Source organism: Canis aureus, chromosome 13 (assembly GCF_053574225.1).
Source record: "Canis aureus isolate CA01 chromosome 13, VMU_Caureus_v.1.0, whole genome shotgun sequence".
Taxonomy (NCBI): domain Eukaryota; kingdom Metazoa; phylum Chordata; class Mammalia; order Carnivora; family Canidae; genus Canis; species Canis aureus.
The window spans coordinates 36,763,250-36,775,772 of NC_135623.1; the positions used below are offsets into that span (position 1 = coordinate 36,763,250).

General features: G+C 40.9%; 1 protein-coding gene across 2 annotated transcripts in view; it reads right to left on the reverse strand.

The window, feature by feature from the left end:
* LOC144282280 (uncharacterized) overlaps positions 1–12,523 on the reverse strand; it is a 159,240-nt gene that overhangs the window by 26,396 nt on the left and 120,321 nt on the right. The window contains exon 4 of one of the 2 annotated variants that reach the window (XR_013350668.1): positions 5,558–5,747. The exons of the other annotated variant lie outside the window; for it this stretch is intronic. The gene's annotated coding sequence lies outside the window, so the exon portion shown is untranslated. The remainder of the gene's footprint in view (positions 1–5,557; positions 5,748–12,523) is intronic. 2 annotated transcript variants of the gene reach the window in all.

Genomic DNA, 12,523 nt, shown 5'->3' on the forward strand with positions numbered 1-12,523 from the left:
TCAGTAACATCGTATTTGTCTCTCTGTCTCCAGGCTTGCCCACTTCTCAGTCAATTTTCCACCCATCAGCCACAATGATCTCTGTAAAACTCAAACGTGCTGCAACTGCATCTACAGAACTCCATGACTTTGAAGATAAAATCCATCCTTTTAATCTGGCTTATAGAACATGCCATTGTCCACCTCTTGCATTTCTTTCCAGCTTCATGGTCGGTTAATCATGTTTCTGATAGGGAAGAACCGAGGCAGTCAAGAGATTTCGAATCAGAGATTTCTCCTGTAGGTCAATGGCTGTTGACACTGGAACAGGCTGGCTTGGTGACTGTGAAGAATTTTTTTATGAGTTGGCCACCTGCCCTTCGTGTGTCTGAGGTTGTCTGTCATTCATTACTCACAGAGGCTCTATGCCTTTTAATGTTATAGTGCAGTAGGTTTATCCACTCCTTTTTTTCTTGAATTAAGTGTTATGAAACACTCTACTAATAGAAACAATTGAAGTGAAACTGCTCTACCGAAGATAGGGGGCACTCTAGAGAGTAGTTTTAAGCCCTGACCCCTGTCTGTGCAACTCCCAAACACCTGGTTGGCCCCCGCAGTGCCTTTGAGCAACCACTGCTAGTGAGGCTCCGAGCCCCAAAGTCCCCAAAGTCGGGCAGCCTGGCCTTAAACCGACGCAGGAGAAGGAAGCCTTTCAAAACAGCTGCATCTATTGGTTATTTGTAAAAATTGCCCAAGCAACTGAAATGCACTTTGCTCTTCTCTCCTCTGTTTGGCGTGTGACAAACAGCAACATCTCCAAATGGCAGGAAACAACAAAATGAGAAATATGTCAGCGTCTGCATGGTGCAGGAGATAGAACATTATGCAGGTTTTCGCCTAATGATTGGCTCCCAAGGGAGTAATTAGGATTTGGTGCACTTCTTAACTGGCGCTACCTCGCCTTTCTGCCAGAGGATTCTGAGAAAAGATTTGTTGTTTCAGTTTCAAAACTGCATTTTAGGCCGACTCTTGAATAGAGTGCATGTAGGGACACATGGCTCGACTGTTTAGCAATTCTGTCTCCCTGCCTCGGGTCCAGAGCAGGCTTATTTTTCAGAAGTCTAATTAAAAAAAGCAATATTAAAAAATGGAAAGTGGAGTTTTTAACTGCCAGAAGATACGATTTTTATGTTGGGCACTAAGATGAGGCTTCAGAGGCTATGTGGTGGGAAGGGGGAGTCTTTGTCATGCCATTTGCCGCTGAGCAGGTTTATTTTCAGATTGAGAAATAAGACCCTATCCAACTTGGAAGACCCAGTTTGAGCCAAACAAAGGCAACTTGAAGTAATAGTCCACTTGCAAGAAGGGCAATGGCCAGTGCAAATCGAATGATGTCTCTGACTTGCAATGAGACACATATACAAATCAATGAATAATTGTATGGTTTTTTTTTAACACTTGCACACAGCCCTCTGCTTCTTCCACTTCCTTGCAACATAAGCCGGCTCCCCAGAGGATCGGGGGCGAAGGAGGCCTATTGGAAGGAACTGGTTAGTCATTCCTGTCTGCAACCTATCATGACTTGGGAAGAACCAAGAAAAAGGAGCAGCTATTTCTGTTACTGTTGTATTTAGCTTCTTTCAAGACAGAGCCCATTGCAATAATGATTTTGACTAGCTCTTCAATGAATTTGGAGCTACTAAAGGATAAATGGCCACCCCTAGCTATACCACACGCCCCTGTCTCTCTCTCTCTCTCTCTCTCACACACACATCATACAGACACGTACACATAACGCACATACTACATACAAACACATCACACACACACCGATAGATAGCACACACATATATACACCACATGAAAACACCCCCCAAACACCACACACATTATATATATATATATATATATATATATATATATATATATACACACACACACCCACTCACATGCACCCACCTTGCATACACAGGCTACATATACACATCACACACGCATGCCATATACAAATGTACACAAATATACATCATACACACACCATGTATTTCATACATCTATGTAGACACAATGTATATGAACATACAATTCTTGCAAACACTACCTCCAAATACATACACACTACATAAATTCACCACATATATATTCACCACCTCAAATGTAAATGCACACCCCAACATAATCACACACACATATCACAACTATACACATGCACGTCCAGAACACACAGAGACATACCTCCCTACCACTTAAATGCACATCTCACATTCACACAGCATGCATACACCACATGCAAATTTACCATACACATATGCACATATCCCATGCAGATATGCATACATACACATCACAAGTATATACACACTGTGCACACCTATATATCACACACACATAGCACATGCTCATATGTTACAAACACAAATACACAAACATCACACACATACTACATATGAATACATCACATGAGCATAATCCACATGACACAGACACCACGTATATACAGATACCACATACATATACATACCACACTCATAGCCACGTACCAACGTACCATGTGCAAATACACATATCACACAACACAACACACAGCACACATGTGCACACCCCAAACCACTTACAAATGCACACACCACACATATACACATGCTTCATACATATACCACATACAAATTCATCTTTGTCTTCCTATGGAGGTTCTGGGGAGCCTAGGAAAGAAAATTTAGAGAAGAGAACTGGGACTAAAGAGCACAGTGGGGAAGCTGGAGTCAGCTTGGCTTTCTTGGTCCTTGACTGAAGGACCATATTGCACTGCTGCCTACGCATCATTGCTGTTGCTTTTACCCACGTAGGTAGTTGTTCAGAAATCAGATCTTTTAGCATTTTCTATGTCACTGAAACATACCAGCATCTATGAGGCCGGCGCCTCTTGTTTCATCAGCTCATGTGTTGGCATAAGAAATGCACCAGCAGAGAAAGTTTAGAAAAGGGATTTACCCCCCAAGAAGATGTTTTTATTTTTCTTACAAATAACTAGATCTTACAGTTCAAAAAAAAAGGAAAGTAGCTTTTAGTTTCCAAACCATTATTGAATCTGCAAAAAATAGTCATTTCCAAGATGTCCATATTACCCTTTTCACAGGCCATCCTCAAGGCCTTAATACATGGAGCCATTAATTACTCCGGGGGCCTGGTCCTGCCACTGTTCAAGCATTAACAAGGATGCCTTCCACCTATGATGACTGAGCCCAGGTCCAGCAGCAAAAAGTGTATTTAAGCTGAGAACAATCGCTTCCAGGGAAGAGCCCTTGTTTCCTTTAACAGCAGGTCTTAGCCAAACACTAACCTCTTCCTGTTGATGATAGTGAAGTTATTTTCATTCTTATGGCCATGAAAGGTCTGGCCATCCTTTTTGGCTTTTGGGTACCAAAGAAAATGTTTGCCCCAAATACATGCTACTGGGAGGCAGTGTGTATGGCAGTTCAACATGAGAGTTCTAAAACAGGCCTGCCCAAGGGAAGCTAAAGCCAGTTCTCCTGCTGAGCTGCCTACCAGTTGGATGTCCTCAAGCAAATCATTGAAACCCTTAAAAGTCACAGCTTTTCACTGGCCAATTAAAAGCATAGCTAGCTCATGAGATGGTAATGAAGATTAATTGAACAAAATGCTAATACTAGCTGGCAAAAATTAAGCCCTCAATAAGTGGTAGGCCAATCAATAGGAAAAAGGATTACAAGAGAATTAGAAGGTTCTACTGTTCTAGTATCAGCAAGGAAATTGAAATGTTCACATTTATTAGGATCTTCTCAAGGCAAGGCTTTGGCCTTCAATAATTCCATGATGTTAGTGCTTAGTGCCTCAATTTTTCAGATACAGAAACTGATGTTCAGAACAGTTAGAGTAACCTTCTTGTCACACAGGTGACAAGCTTGAGATTTGAACCTAGGGTAGAATAATCCCAGAGCTCTCTTTCTTTCTACCCCTCTCCTACATTTTGCATGTTCTCAAAGCCTCCTCTCATTATCCTACAGAATCGTTACCCCCACCTCCTAAAAGTCAAGTTGATAATATCAGTTCATTCCTAGCAAAATAGACCAAATATAGTATTGAGCTGTGGAATTTCAGAGAGATCTGGGAAAAGGATCCAAAGCCATCCTGATTATGGGAACTTAAGTTCTACCACAAAGGAGGGAGGGTCTTGCAGACAGCTTAATGCCTGAGTTGCTTCATAAAAACACATCTTCCCAGGGTTGTTCTGAAATGTGCAAGGACCTCAAGACAATCAAGACTTTTTCCTGGTGGCATGTTCAGGAGGAAAACAAAGGAGAATCTGAGAGAAAAATACACTGAAAGAGAGGAAGGAAGGAAAGAAGGAAGAAGGAAGGAAGGAAGGCAGAAGGAGGGAGAGGAAGAAGAGAACAAGAAAGAACAATCACTACATCCTGAAAGAATTACAAGGGAAACACAAGGCCCCACATATCAGTGGTACATCTGAAGGATACTGGGAAAGGGAGTGATGTCCCTCGGGAGCCAGGATGCCAACAAGCCCAAACACCCCATTACCACAACACCAAAGCCCTGTCATCTTTTTCCAGTTCTCTCTGTCTAGCCCAGGGTGAAAAAGTCTCAGAAAATCAGGCTCTCAGCGGAGGATGGCTCTGACAGTCTATTTTCTAGATGTCCGAGAAGAAAGATAAGTAAAGTGGTGCCAGAGGTTGTGATGGGACACCCCCTCCTCTTATGTGGACTACAAAGGCTTCCACCTCTTCCACAGGCCTGGTAGTAGCCTTGGGAAGTGGGGGAGGGGGTGGCATGAAGATTGCTAGGAGGGAAAGGGCCCAGCTGGTCCCAGGAATGTCACCCTCTTGGCAGGACCCTGAGATTTGAGGGCATCTCCCTGCCACCCCCACTCTGAAAGTCACTTGACCTCTAATGCTTTCACATCATAGAAGAATCCTTGTTTTCAGTTCCAAACAGCCAGCGTTCTTCATTTGTCAGTCTCCCACATTCTCATGGAAATCAGGCAAGATGCTGATAGAGCCATGTTCATGCTTTTGGAAGAGGTGCTGCTTTTTCAGGAGCCAGGAAAAAAGTACCATGGAGGAAACACTATTTACAAGTGATCAAAATGCGTGTGCACAGGCGAGCAGAGAAGCAGAGACAGGCTCAGTCTGTGGACACGGAGCCACAGCAGTGAACACGACCGACCGCTGAAAGCCAGGGAGGTGAACTCACCTTTGGAACCAATAGGAGCCATTGTTCAGCTTTCCTTTCTTCCTCCTTTTGATCTCAGGCTGCCTCTCCTATCCCTTTCTCCTCTGACACTGTAGCTCATTGTCAGCACTGAGACTAAAGAAAATTGGTCATTCCACGTAAGAGCCATGAAGTCCCCTCTTTTCGTCTTTTTCAGGAAATTAGTAGCTTGTGTTCCACTAACTGGAGTGTTTTTTGCCTTATCTCATTCCTATAAGCAAAGTGGAAATTTCGAGGCCATAATTTAAAATTATTCTGTCCAATTCATTCTAAATGCTCTCAATTGCAACCTTTATCTCTAGACCATATTAAAGATTATATTCAGGCTCACCTGCAGGCCCACTGTTGTCTTCTTTTTGGAGCTGAGGTCTTTAGAAATGTAATAAAACGTGACAGCCTTTTGAGTTGGGTGCTAGAAACTGTCCGTTTCATGACCAGATAGATTCTTTGGCATCTTAGAAGCCGGTCTCTACATTGTTGTATAATCTATTTTACAGAAGGACTTGAGAAACTCTGGTTTCCTAGAAGGCAATACAATTTCATTGTTCCAGAACAGTCTTACAGAGATTTGTTGCTGTTTCTGATATTCATTTCAATCTTAAAGTTGAAAAAATAGTCATCAGACAGAGGCTTCAATGTACCCTTTGTCATGTATTACCAACGGTGACGATGAGCGCTAATGGTGCAGGCTAATATGGCAGCTTTTTACTGCGTGCAATTCAATTTCAAGAGAAAACCTATAGAGCTAAAAGCTGGATTACCATCTTCCAGAATGCACCAGCTCCCCTCGTTGAGTTTTTCATGAATGGCATCTATTCTGATTGGTGGGAACCTAAGTTATGCCATCTCAGTAGTTTACCATCTAGTCTAATTTCTTATTTTAAAAAATAAGTCAGGTCTCAAAGAAGTCAAATGATGTACTGAAGTCGTATAGATAGTAGATAGCTAAGACGAGCTCATGTCATTTGAATTCCACTCAATACCCTTTTCACAAACTTGTATGGGCCTCCAAAGATGTGTAATCATGAACTGTGTTCTAACAAGACTCCACTGTTTCAATAAGTGAAAGGGGGCCTTGCAATTCAATATACTAGCTCAGTTATTCTACAGCACTTAACAGAATTCTAAAAATACATAGATTGTTGTAGCTTATAATTAACACAAATATCTCTTCTCTGACACCACGGAATGATAGAAACAGAGCTCCAAAGGGTTTATCCAGGAGCAGTAGAAGGAGAATAAAATTTATCATGTTTTCTGGATTCTAGACCTGATTGTCACCACTAATTCTGTGACTCTGGGTAAGACTTTAGTTTTCATATGTAAAATTGGGCAAGTCTAGAAGATTTTGCAGGTGAATGAATGGTTGGACTAGGTGAAGAGTGAGATTTCCTTTCAACAATGAGGTTCTATTATTCCCTGATCTGTTTACCAGGCAATTAGTTGAATGCTCTCCCCTTACTCACCCCTCCAAGAGCTTCACTTTCAGCATAGGTGGCACAGCATAGTCTACCCATAAAGCAGCTCTGATACAGAGAAAACCAACCTACAATTTCAGATAAGCCACTGTAGCAAAGATAGCTAAGCATCCAACCAATATTCACTTCTTCTTTCTGGTATTGAAATCCCACACCCACCAACCAAGATTTTCCCTGGGTTCAAGCCTTCCAACTACTGATGACAGTTCCTGGCTTCACTTGCAACTAGGTGTGGCTCTGTGACTAAGTTCTGACTCATGACAAGGGAGCAAGAGAAGTGGTGTGTATAACTTCTAGGTTTTACCCTTAACTGGAAGGGATGTGTCCCCTACTTCCTACTTTCCCTTCCCAGTGTCAGAGGGAGAGTCACGATAGCCAACGTGGACAGAGATAGAAGCTGTGTGTTATATATAATAGAATTAACATACCTATTTTGCATTGCCTACTTCTAGACAGACAGAGAAGAGAAAAATAAAATCTAATGGCATTGAGAAGAGTCTCTTTGTTTTAACAGCTTAGAGGGTTCACCCAGTAGCACAGCCACCAGTGAATGCTGCCACGGAAGAAAGATGAGGAGTCCAAGCATGATGCTCTATTGGATTCTATTTGGAATAGAATAGAATATTCTATTTGGAATAGCCTTGGATTCTATTCGGTAGTGACCTAGTAGTGAGTAATTGTAACCTAAGGCACCTCGAGTTTCATAGTTCACAAGAAGACCTAATGATTGCTAAGGCCAATGATGTTTTTAATCCAGTATATTCCATAAAATAATGGTATAGTGAATCATCATCCCAAACATATTGTGGTCAAATATACTTTTTAAGAATTCCAATTTCAGTAAATAGTCTCATACTACAGAAACAGCATAAACTATAAATATAATATAAAATATAAACACTAGGGCCACCAGTAATGAAGTCATCGGTATGTTGTTTTTTTTTTTAAAGATTTTATTTGTTCATGAGAGACACACACAGAGAGAGAGGCAGAGATACAGGCAGAGGGAGAAGCAGGCTCCCTGTAGGGAGCCTGATGTGGGACTCCATCCGGGGACTCCAGGATCAAGCCCTGAGTCAAAGGCAGATGCTCAACCACTGAGCCACCCAGTGTCCCAGTATTGGGCCTTAATAGCCACCAGGTCACCTTTAGAAAAGTATTTCTTTACATAAATAATCTCTGTGAATCCTGAAGTCCCAGGAGCCCAAGGACCAGAAATCCCTACCCTGCTGCCAGTATACTAAAAGAACTGTTAACAAAAATTTTAATTTACTAGTCAGTTCACTGCCACATCTCTTTTTCAACACTGGGTAATTCACACACCATGATGTGAGTATGTAAAAACAACCTGATATCTTACCAGCATCTAGCTTCAGAATAAAGAATGAACCACAATTTGGACACGATAATTGTGGCAGATACTACAGACCAGTTCACTCAACAGCCATTCCAGCCTCCCTTCCTGTAGAATAAATGGCTGGAAAGCTAAACCCCACACTCCCCAGAGAGCTCTGCTTGGGACCCAGGTTCTTCTAGTCCCATTCACATTCTATAAGCTACCTGATACCTTACTAAATCTCTTTCTGTTTACACTGGCTAACCTCGATTCTGTTTCTGCAACTGAGAGTCCTGACTGCTACAGTGGTATTTTAATTCTCTACCTCTTCAAGGATTGAAAACATGAGGTTCTCAGAACTTGAGTTGGCTTTCTTCCTATCACTGGCACACTTAACATTAATTATTTTCATAAAGGAAAGAGAAGGAAACACCAGTCAGGAGACGGTCATAGGCGCTCTTTGTGCTAGTCAGAAAAGTCACATAGCTGCCTTTTTTCCAGATTGACTCACTAGCCCTCTGCAGAGACATATAGTCACTCTCACATTGGTCTCAGTGCTCGGAGACTACAGTGGGCAGCTGAGCTTTTGGATGGGATTCTTACATTTCCAGAAGCTAAAGGTGTAAGCAACAGGAGCTAGTCCTTAGAAACCCTGTGGATAGAGGAGTTGTTAAGCCTGTTTCAGGTAGGTTTGTAGTTCTCAAAAGGGTGGTCCCCAACAGGCAGCAGCAGCACCCGGAAAATTCCCCAAAATAACAATTCTCACCTGTATGCACACATCCCAGACCTACAGAATCAGAAACTCAGGGTGGACCCAGGAGTCTTCTCTGGCAAAGCATCAAGATAATTCCGATGTGTGCTTAAGTTTGAAGACCACTGACATAGGTTGTCTGACCCTAGCAGAGGTTAAGTGGAGTCGAAGAAAAACAGTGAAACAGTGGGAGGGTAAGAAAGAGAAAAGACAATTGAAGAAACTGGACTTTAATCTCAAAGAAGGCTGTTTGACTATAACGAAATCTCTTCCCATGTGAAATGAAAGCATCAGTAGAAAGAGCATTGCGCTGGGAATCTAAGTTATTGGATTGGAATTTGGGATTTCTAACTAATAACTAAGTAACATTAAACTAATCACTTAACTTTTCTGGGATTCCATTTCCTCATTTGTAATATGAAAAAAAAAAAGGGATAACGTGTTCCCCAACACTCACAAATTCTGTTTTCTATCAGTTCTGGACGAAATTAACACTATTATCTCTGACTAGCATCATATTGCTTCCTGAGTATTGTGCCCTTTTTTGTATAAACCTGATAATAGAAATTTCCCAGTATTCTGTTTCTCAACTCAGGAGCCGTACCTGGAGGAAAATTATCAAAAGATACATGCAGTTCTCCACCTCAAGTCAATGGTTCAGGCATCTACTCCAGCTTAATTCAGGACTGATAAAAATCCACTGCGTGTCTGAAACGCCATATTTAACACATAAAAAAAATTGGAAAATAGTATTTTAAAAATATGTACAAACTCCTTATATATATCTCTTATATTATTGATGCTCTTGATCATATGTGAGATTTGAATGTTAAGGACTAGATTTGCACAGTTCAAGATACTCAATGTGTATGTGTGTGTGTGTGTGTGTGTGTGTGTGTGTTAATTAAATGCTTTAATCTACTTCCAAATTTAAGAATTGAGAATCACTGGCATCCAGCCAAGGCTGAGGCAGGTAGTAATTACACTTGGGAAAACCACAAAATTACATCCTTTAACCACATGGAAACATTGCAACACTGACAGGAGATTGTGTCCACTCGGTGAACTTGGGAATCATAGAAGAAGAAAAAAAACAACCCTCTGTGTAATTGAGGCTTGAGTGCACAAAGGAAAGGAAGGCCTGGCCTACCTTTGAAGCAACAGGGACCAAGAGTTAACCAGCTAATGAATTGGCTGAAGATGGAAATGCAAACACATCACGTAGCTATCAAATAATAAATTGATAAAGAATGCTAGAAGAAGGCACCGCAAAAACGTGTGATCCTTAAGGCTGAGACTCTATCTTTCTTCCCACCACCTAACTTGGCAAACATTAGGTACTTTAGTAAATAGTTGAGGTTGAATGGATGGATAAACATGGAGAACAGGAGTATTTTTTAACTCTTTGTATATAGTTACAAAGAAACACAAATTTTAGCCATGTGTTTCAAGTAGCAGTAAGTTGCAGTGTCAATGGGGTGGGTATGAAGATGTAAGTTATATTATGTTGAACCTTGTGAAATTACAGAGCTTCACTGCTTTTGGCCTACAAAAATGGCAAATTTAAATGGTCCAAAGGGTCCAATTTTTGTCTTTTTTTTTCTGTCTAGGAGATATCATCTACACTTTAAAAATTGACTAATGTTCTATTTGTAAACACTGAGTCACACAGACTCGAACCTGGCACCAGCAGGGATGGTCCCCTATATGTTAGCAAGACTTACCCTCCCTTAACATGTGTGACTGCCAATTATCTGCAGGGATAATTTCAGAGCACAAATCTTCTTTAAAAAAAAACATAAATGAAACAGTGCTGTTCTGGAGCTAGTAGAAGAACGTAATTAGAAAAGACTCTTAAGAAGGTCTTAAAGTGAGATTATGGTGATGGTTGTCCAATTCGATAAATAGTGAATAAACTATAAACCACTGAATTACACACTTTAAAAAGTTGAATTTTATGGTACATCTATTATATCTCAATAAAGATGTGTTTTGGGGGGTTTTGTTTTTGTTCTGTTTTTAAAATAAGAGACTAGAGCTACAGACAGTGGAAATACAAATGCACTTTGTGGACCTTTCTGCAACTCTGAGGAGGAGGAGGAGGAGAGGAGGAGGAGGAGGAGGAGGAGGAGCACAATACTTGCCAAACCCCAGACATCTGCCTGCTTGCTCGCCAACCCTCACGGTATCATCTCTTAGAAGATTGCATGTCGCAGCTCACATCCCTGCCAAGTCATGAAAATAAATATACACGCGGTATTAATAGCCTCTGGTATTTTCAGCGTGATGCTTGAACTCTGGAAAGGGATCCCCCGAACATTCCTAAGTGAAGCATGGTGAGAAGTGTCATCTTTGCAAATGCCATTTGAAATGTCTTTGTGGGAAGGATCTTTTTCCATCTATTTGTCCAGTCAAGTTCATATGGCTGGTTCCAGGACACAGAGTAAATGTAAGAGTACCCTGTAAGCAGTGATTCTTCACCTGGGGGAGATGTCAGGAATCCTAGACAAATGGCCAGAACACTTAGAACAATGTAGACAGGCACAGACTTGGTTTTCCAGACAACTTCAAGGGCCCAAGAACCTCTGAGTCCCTTTCATGGTCTCCAGATTAGGAATCCTTGTTCTGTCTTCTATAGCACGTCCCCACTCTATTCCAGAATACTGTATTCCATTAGAGTATTTTAGAGAAATTTAACATTGAAAACTAAATACTAGAATCTGAGAGAGACTCTCAGGCGGCCATCCCTTTCCTTCACTATCGCAAACACTGGTCTTTAAGCTCCTGGCTAGAACCTATGGCGCCTTCAAATGGGATGGAAATGGCAGCTGACAATGAGGGAAAGAACCTGGTAGATTAAACTCATCATTCCCGTATGTTTTCATTACCTTTGGTTTCTCTCTGGGTTTTCTTTTTTTATTTTATTTTCCACTTGTAATCACATACATTATTATTCTATTCCCAGTGTCTCTTTGACATTGTGTTGTTCCTCTACCCTGCAGGCTTATATAGTTTAAAAATGGTTTAGAAGGCCTATTTTTATTTAAGCTTTTATTCAAATTTCAGTTAACCTACAAGGTAATAGATATAGTGTATAGTTTCTGGAGTAGAATTGAGTTTCATCACTTACATACAACACCCAGTGCTCATCACAAGTGCCTCTGTAATGCCCACCACCCATTTAGCCCGCCCACCCCCACCTCCCCCCCAGCAACCCTCAGTTTGTTCTCTATAGTTAGGAGTCTGTTTTATGGTTTGTCTCTGTCTCTCTTTTCTTCCCCCACCCTATGCTCCCATGTTCATCTGTTTGGTTTCTTAAATTCCACATATGAGTGAAGTAATTATGGTATTTGTTTTTCTCTGAGTGACTCATTTCACTTAGCATGATGCACTGGCTCCATCCATATTATTGCAAATGGCAAGATATCATTCTTTTTATGGCTAAGTAGTATTCCATTGTATATATACAGCACATCTTCTTTATCCATTCATCAATCAAAGGACATCTGGGCTCTTTCCATAATTTAGCTATTATTGCTACTACTGATATAAACATCAGGGTGCATGTGTCCCTTCAAATCAGTATTTTTCTATCCTTTGAATAAATACCTAATACTGCAATTGCTGGATTGTCTTCTTAGATACATCTCTAGAGGCAAGGGAAACCAAAGCCTTATTTTTAATATTAATAATAGCCATTATTATTAAGAATTGATTTTTAATAATAGACAT